The sequence below is a fragment of the Neofelis nebulosa genome, chromosome 10 (assembly GCF_028018385.1).
Source record: "Neofelis nebulosa isolate mNeoNeb1 chromosome 10, mNeoNeb1.pri, whole genome shotgun sequence".
NCBI classification, from domain to species: Eukaryota; Metazoa; Chordata; class Mammalia; order Carnivora; family Felidae; genus Neofelis; species Neofelis nebulosa.
In genome coordinates, this window is record NC_080791.1 from 49,731,053 (window position 1) to 49,739,311 (window position 8,259).

Genomic DNA, 8,259 nt, shown 5'->3' on the forward strand with positions numbered 1-8,259 from the left:
CCCACCTAGAGGGTGTCCCTGGGCCTACAGTTTTTCCTAAGGGAAAAGAGAACCCTAGGTGGACATCCAGCTCCTCTAGCATTCTGGGATGCTTCCCAGGAGGTCCACTTTGATCTTACCTCATCCCCGAGGCAATTAGTGATTCCCTTAGGGCTAGGCCTCCAGGGATTAGCTAGAGACCTAGAAGAGGGAGAGGCTCAGAGCAGCTAGTGTGTAGATTGGCCGATTGCATTCCTGCTGGTGGTGGCACCCCAGTGGAAAGCCCAGCCAGGGATTTTACCTATCTGCAGAGCCCAGCCAATAGCCTTGTCTGGCCAGGGAGGTTGGTTGGCAGTTCTGCCCAGTTTGAGTTCCCAGCTGTAGATCCCATTCTATGGACCTGCCCAGACAGGGTGGCAAGCTAAAAGACCTGCCTAACTACTGAGTATAGCTTTCAGCCCTGCTTAATAAGAGAGCCCGGCCAGAGACTGTAGGGAGGCTTAGAGCTCAGTTCATCACCCTGCTCGGGCAGGAGGCTAAGCCAGCAACCCTGCCTAACTGCAGAGCACTGCTTGTAGCCTTACCCAACTAGGGAGCCTGGGCATCTGCCTTGCCCAGTCTCAGAGCCTAGGTTGATTGCTAAGCATAGTTTCCAGCCCCACCCCATCAAATATCTTGAATAGCAAGCCCAGCCTACAGGAGAGCAAACCCAGCAGCACTTGCATGAAATCCAACCTGTGATCCCACCTAACTACAGGTACAACCTGTGGCCCTACTTGATCATGCAGTCTAGCCAGCCACATTTTACGAGGCCAGCATTACCCAGATACCATAGACATATAACAGCACTAAAAGAAAAGAAAACTATAGGCCAACATCCCTGAAGAACATAGATGCTCAACAAAATATTAGCAAACTGAAGTCAACAGTACACTAAAAGGATCCTATACTATGATCAAGTGGGATTTATTCCAGGGATGTAAGGATGGTTCAATATACGCAAATCAATAAATGTGATACACCACATTAATAAAATGAAGAATAAAGTCATATGACCGTATTAACAGATGCAGAAAATCATCTGACAAAATTCAACATTGTCTTAGGATGAAAAGTTTCAACAAAGGTACAGAGGGAATATACCTGAATGTAATAAAGTTATTATGTGACAAACCCATAGCTAACATCATACTCAACAGTGAAAAGCTCAAAGGTTTTCCTTTGAGATCAGTAACAAGACAAGGATGCCCACTCACCACTCCTATTCAACATAGTACTGGAGGTCCTGGCCAAAGCAATTAGGCAAGAAAAACAAAGAAAAGACATCCAAATCAGAAAGGAAGAATTAAATTGTTTCGCTTTGCAGATGATGTAATTTTATATGTAGAAAACCCTAAAGCCTCCACCAAAAAAAACAGAACTAATAAACAAAATTTATAAAAATTCAGGGTCCAGAACCAACATATGAAAATCAGTTGTGTTTCTAAACACTAACAGTGAGCTATCTGAAAAAGAAATAAAGAAAATAATCCCATGTACAATAACATCAAAAAGAACAAAATATTTGAAATAAAATTAACCAAGGACAGAAAGATCCATACACTGAAAACTAGAAAACTTTGATGGAAGAAATTGAAGAGGATGCAAATAAGAGGAAAGATATCCTGTATTCATGAACTGTATTAATTCTGGGGTCTGATAAATCTGCTGCCATCATTGCCTGTCATACAACTCAGGATCATGGAATTGTACAGATCAGACACATGGCAGAGACTGAACAGCTAAGGAGATGAATGCAGACTAAGCCCTTGCTTTCTCTGCTCTCCCTGAGCTATGTACCCAAGGAAGGGGATGCTGTCATCTTGTTCCTCTTCTTCCTCCTTCTTCTTCTCCTTCTTCAGATTTGCACAAAGGTACTGTGTAGGTAGCTGTGGCCCTGGGGGTCACCGCTGACAACTGATCCTACTCAGAAGAACAGACTTGCTCCCATTTGCTGAGAAGGTCTCATGTGGGAAGGCAATCTCTTCTCTCAAGACCAGAGCCCAGGAACATTGGGTCAGGACTGGCTGTGGCATATGTAACCTCAGGGATCCAGCCCCACCATGCTCCTCTTTCTTTTCTTTCTTTCTTTCTTTCTTTCTTTCTTTCTTTCTTTCTTCTCTTTCCTTCTTTCTTTCTCTTTCTTTGGATCTCCTTGGGTCATCAGCTTTTCCTTTTAACCCCCTTCTCTGAACTGTGGGTGTTATGGACTGAATGTTTGTATCCACCCAAATCTGTACATGGAAAATTAATCCCCAGTGTGGTGATATTTGGATGGAAAGGCCTTTGGGAGGTGATGAGGTCATGAGGGTGGAGCTCTTATGAATGGGATTAGTGTCCTTATCAGAAGAGGCCAGAGAGCTAGCTCACTCTCTTTCTATCCTGTGAGGACACAGAAAGAAGACAGCTGTCCATAAACGAGGAGAAGGGCCTTCCTTCACCAAGGACCCAAGCACACTGGCACCCTGATCTTGGACTTTGAGCCTCCAGAATTGTGAGAAATAAAGATCTGTTGTTTCAGCCACCCAGTCTATTGTACTTTGTTATAACAGCCTGAGCTAACTAAGACTGGGGCTCCTTACCTTCTTCTTTTTTTTTTTTTTAATATTTATTTATTTTGGGGAGAGTAAAAGTAGAGGAGGGGCAGAGAGAGGGGGATAGAGGATCCAAAGTGGCTCTGCGCTGACAGGCTGACAGCAGCGAGCTTGATGTGGGGCTTGAATGAACTGCAAGATCATGACCTGAGCTGAAGTCAGATGCTCAGCTGAGCTACCCAAGTGCCACTGGGCTCCTTACTTTTAAGGTGGGGCTCCCTCAATGTTTCTGGTTTATTTCCTGTTCCTGTCTGTGATCGTTCCTATTGTAGCTTGCAATTCCCACCTTCTGGGAGGGCTCACTGAGGGTGGGTGCTGGCTACATTAGTCAGGGGGTCTGAATGTTTAGGGGCATCTTTGGAGGATCTGCAGTCAGACAGAGCTGACTGTTAATTCCTGCCTTTCCCCTGTAGCTGTGTGCCCTTGGGCAGATTACTAAACCAGAACCTCAGTTTTTAATTCCATCAAATGGCAATGACGATATCACATAGGATTGTGGCTGCACTAGATGACATCTATAGAGACCCCAGTATTGTATAAAGACCACTCATAAACAGTAACTATTATCGTTACCATTACTGCTCAGAGAGGCCTCAGCAGAGAGCTTGAACTTCTCAGTCCCTCCCTTCTTTGCATCGAGTGAGGAAGGGCTCTGGAAGCCCCAGGATTTTCATCTCGGGATTTAAAAGGTCACTGGAAGCTCTGGTGCTGAGAAAGGCCCATCCCTCCACAATGACTCAGAAGCCGTGACTAACCAGTCCCTTCACACGAGCTGGCTCATAAAGGAGCAATGGCAGAGCGAGACTTTACCCTAGAAGACAAAACAAATTCCCCCACAAAGGACCCCCAGCAGCGGCTGGCCAGGAGTCTGCATCTTCCTGGCTTCTGTGTCTCGTCCTTTTCCTGGCAGGGAGCTGTCCTCCCTCTGAGGGCCCGAAGGTGGATGGTCAGTGCTGTTCCCAGTGAGCCTCCGGGGACACCCGAGTCCTGGGTGCAGAATGCTGCTCAGAACCTGATCTCTTAATCAATTCTGTCCATAACAACAGGACTTCAATGCATGGCCGGGGAAGAAGTGGCTGAGAGAAACTCGGGACACATTTGAACAGTAGCCCAGAACTCAGACAGAATCTGAATCACCTTGGCACAGGCCTGGGTCTTGGTTGCTGCCAGAACATTGTAAGAAAAGCCATTCTTGCCCACACAATGGCATGAGGAAACAGGAAGTGAGGCAACATGACTTTAATTACTATCCTTTCTATGGGCAGGGCCACAATTCAGTGCGAGGGCCTTACCTTTGCTCCTGTATGTTACCACACAGCAACTGCTGAGAGCAAGTTGGAAAATAGTGGAAAATGGGAACAATTACAAGTGCAACAAGAGCGACCCTGGGCCTGGAGGTCCGAAGCTGCACTAGAGACAGACCCAGGCTGACCTGTGCTGAATTCTGCTTCTGTCTTTTCCCAGGGATGCCTGCCACTGGTAGAATTATTGAACTTTTCTAAGTGTTGGCTTTCTCATCTGGAGAGTGAGAATACAAATACTCCCTGTTTTTTAGGGTTGGTTGATGATTAGAAATCCTGTATATAGCTACTGGCAAAGGGCCAGGCACAGAGCTGACTCCCAGGCAAGGGTAGGTATTGTTATTTCTAACCCTTGGATGTAACCAATCCTGCTACTTACAAGCGCTGAGTGAGTCAGTCACGTGACCATTTTTGAATGCGTTTTCTCAAATGAAGGCTCTGGTGTCTCTGCTGGTGGCTGTGAGATGAACTAAAATATAAACAGTCGCCAGCATAGTTTATGCCATGTGCAAGGCATCAGTAAATATTAGTGGAAACTGAAACTCACATAGTCAGACAATACAATCCTTTCTTTAGCTGTGAACTTTTTTCCATTTCATCTGGAGTCTGAGGAAGACCAAAGTCCTGTTGGCTATTTAGTGGTGTCCCACTCTATTCCTCATACTTGTAGCCGAGTTTTAGATGGGCTTGATATCATTTCTTCTTCTTGTTTAATTTTTATTTCATAATCATAAACTTTGTACTCCAGATAGACTCGGAAGGAGTAAGAAAAATATGGAACCCAGAGACTTGCAGTGAGATATTACTTGTCCTGCTTACTTCCTTATGTCGTAGTGAAGAGCAAGGGAGGCAAAGCATTGGCAATAATATGTAGAAGGCAAAGAACACAACAGTGGAAAAAGTCACAAGTTCTGCATCTGCCCTCAGTTGCCTTGTGATCTTGGGCAAATTAATTTCCCTTTTAGTCCCTTAGTTTCTGCAACTGCAAAATGGGACCAGTAATGCCTAATGCTGGCCTCGGTGGGATGTCATGGGGACCAAGTAGAGGGTGTTTGTGAAAGCATTTGAAAAAGTTGACAGCTTGCATTAAATTACAGTAGTATAATAGTCTTTATTTCACAGATGATGAAACGGAGTTAGTGTGAGGTGACATCCCCCTGAGCATTCAGGGCAGAGCTGGGGATCTGGCCAAGCCTTGTGGGCTCCGTGTCTCTGCCTCCTGTGGACATCCTCCGTGCTCTGCTCAACAGCACTGACTTCTCTTTACTCTCGGTTGCCAAACTTCCCAAAGTGAAGGCAGGCCCAGACCCATTCTTTGCGGGAGGCCACGAAGAAGAAGGCCATTTATATCTCTGTTCAGATGACTGGAAAATCCTTTTGTCCTGCTTCACTGGAAAGCATCTCAGATCAAAACTTGGGGAATCTAAGAGCCTAAAGAGCCATCTAGTGGTAACACCTGTGAACGACTCCATCTTTGGTTGGTAGCTCCACTGGCATGGAGGTAAGAGGAACAGATTTGTTTTCTTCCCCTCTTAAATTTGTCAATGCTGGCAACCACCAAATGGAAATTGATGTAATTCTCCACCCTCTCTTCTTGTAGACAAGACTGCAGAGTGGTGCTGGATGAAAACTGGGAGCTTCTGCAGGCTTGAACTGCTACAAAGTTACAATTTCTATTCTTAGGTTCTGGCTTGCAGTTAGATGTGCCCATGTGACTGAGTTTTAGGCAGTGGAATGTGAGTGGAAACAATAGGATTCACTTGTAGGTTGGGCTCATAAAACTTCCCACATGTGACCCTCTATGCTTTTTGTCCTTTTGTAGTTTGATGGAGATGGGCAAGACTGTCTTTGAATTCATGACTAACTCCGTGTCATTGCTTAGCCAGTTGCTGGACTGGCTTCACCTCTGCCCATGTGCCACTGGGCCATCACTGTGGGTTCTACTGATGAATGGTAGGTGGTATGGGAGACTGTCCACTGTCACTGAGCTCCTCCACTGTCAATGTTAGGAAAACCCTGTTGTGCCATGCTGGGGTTTTGTGTTATAGTCACTACCATGACCATTTCTCCTAGTCTTGGGTCTAAGAAAACCAAAGACCTTTGCACCATAACCTTTTAAAATTCATGAGGTCCTGGGTTTTGGCACCAACCTCTGCCCTCAACCCCTCCCAGCCACAAAACTCCACCCCCCCCAAACAAAACAAAACAAAATTCCCAACAAACTGACCTCAATTCTTATTCTGCATAGGCTTGTCCAGCAGGGCCAATTCAGGTGTGGCCAAGTAGATTTAGGGAGGCCATTCTGTAGCAGACTTTTCATATCAAAGCATGTGCAGATGTTGTAACTGGACTGCCTGCTCTATCATTTACTAGTTCTTAGCATTTGAAGAATCTACTTAACTTCTCTGCTTGGGTCCTCTCCTCTGTAAAATATAGATAATACCAAGATCTACCTCATAGTGTTATTATGTGTTATTGTGAGGATTGAATGAGAGACTATGCTTAGAAGGTGCATGGCACATAGCAGGTGATAAAGCCTAATAATTTAAGCAGAAGCTTAATTTTCTAGCAGACGGGGAATCGCTTTTGCATTACAGTAATTCCTGGCCTGGCCAGCTAGTCTTCTACAGCATAAGCAGTTACAAACCAGGGAAGGGGAGAGGAACAAGGAAGCATTACAAGCTTGAGCCTTTCACTCAATAACTGTTTACTGAATGACTTCTGTATTTGACAGGCTCTGTGCTAAGCAGTGGGGATGCAGTGGGGAGCAAAATGTGCGCGGTCACTTCCTGGAGATTATAGTCTAGTTGGGACACACATATTTTTTTAAAGATTTTATTTCTAAGTAATCTCTATACTAATGTGGGGCTCAAACGTAGAGCCCCAAGATCAAGAGTCACACGTTCTACCAACTGAGCCAGCCAGGTGTGCTGGGACACCTATTTTAATCAGTTGAATACACAATAAATAAATGGCATGAGCTCTGATAAGTGATATGAAGGTAGGGTACATGTTGTGTAAATGTTTGAAAGGAACGTAAGCCTGGGCTAGTCTGAGAAAGTTTTTTGCTGCCTAGGAGGGGACTGGTTCATCAGAAGCCTGTTTGCCTGAGGGTCTGAGGAGCCTCTAAAAAAGACCTTGCCCCAAGAGGGGAAAGGTCTGGATAAACTAGACCCAACTAGGAGGCCTTGGTGGCAAACTGGGAAGGGCAAGTTTGAGTATAGTGTGGTGTCTGCTATTTCAGTTTGTTTCCTCATTCAGTCCCTATTGGTTCTGGGTCTAAGTTTTTGAAAAGTGAAGAAGAGGGGTGGGAAGAGGAGACAGATTATGTCACTCATTTGGTAGTGGCCTGGCTTTGCTCCAGAGCATGGGTTAGACATATCTCAGGCATTCTTAAAAATATTCTGAAACTATTTTTGCAGAAGTTGGGGTTCTACATATACAAGCAGAGGCAAGAAAGAATGGAATTTGGATTTTGACCATTACTGTGACCCTAACCTCACTCACAGGTAGCATTTGAAAGTTTGGGGCAATATGGGACCCGTGAAAATTTCAAGTATATTCTTCTGTTGCATGAAGCAGTTTAGACTCTGGGTTACACCACAATGTACCAGGCACTGAGTTGGCATTAACATTATGTGACACAGCTTTTGTCTGGCTCATAATTTGGAAGGGGATACACAGAACTCCAGTTCAAGGCTGATCTTACACCTGAATTTTGTTGGAGATTAAAGTCCCCAATGATGTCACAGTTTGGCAACACTGGGAGGAGGTATTGAGATCTATAATAATGATGTGGTTTAATCATGGCAGGAAAGACTCAGTGAAAATTACTCTTATATGCTTGACCCTTAAGAAATGAATAACTGCAAAATAGTCCAGTGAAGAAATGGGCACAAGACATGAATAGACACTTCTCCAAAGAAGATATCCAGATGGCCAACTAACACATGAAAAATGCTCAACATCACTCATCATCAGGGAAATACAAATCAAAACCACAATGAGATACTACCTCACACCTGTTTGAATGGCTAACATTAACAACTCAGGTAACAACCGATGTTGGTGAGGATGCGGAGAAAGAGGATCTCTTTTGCATTGTTGGTGGGAATACAAGCTGGTGCGGCCACTCTGGAAAACAGTATGGAGGTTCCTCAAAAAACTAAAAATAGAACTACCCTATGAACCAGCAATTGCACTACTAGGCATTTATCCATGGGATACAAGTGTGCTGTTTTGAAAGGACACATGCACCCCCATGTTTATAGCAGCACTATCAACAATAGCCAAAGTATGGGAAGAGCCCAAAAGTCCCTCGATGGATGAATGGATAAAGAAGATGT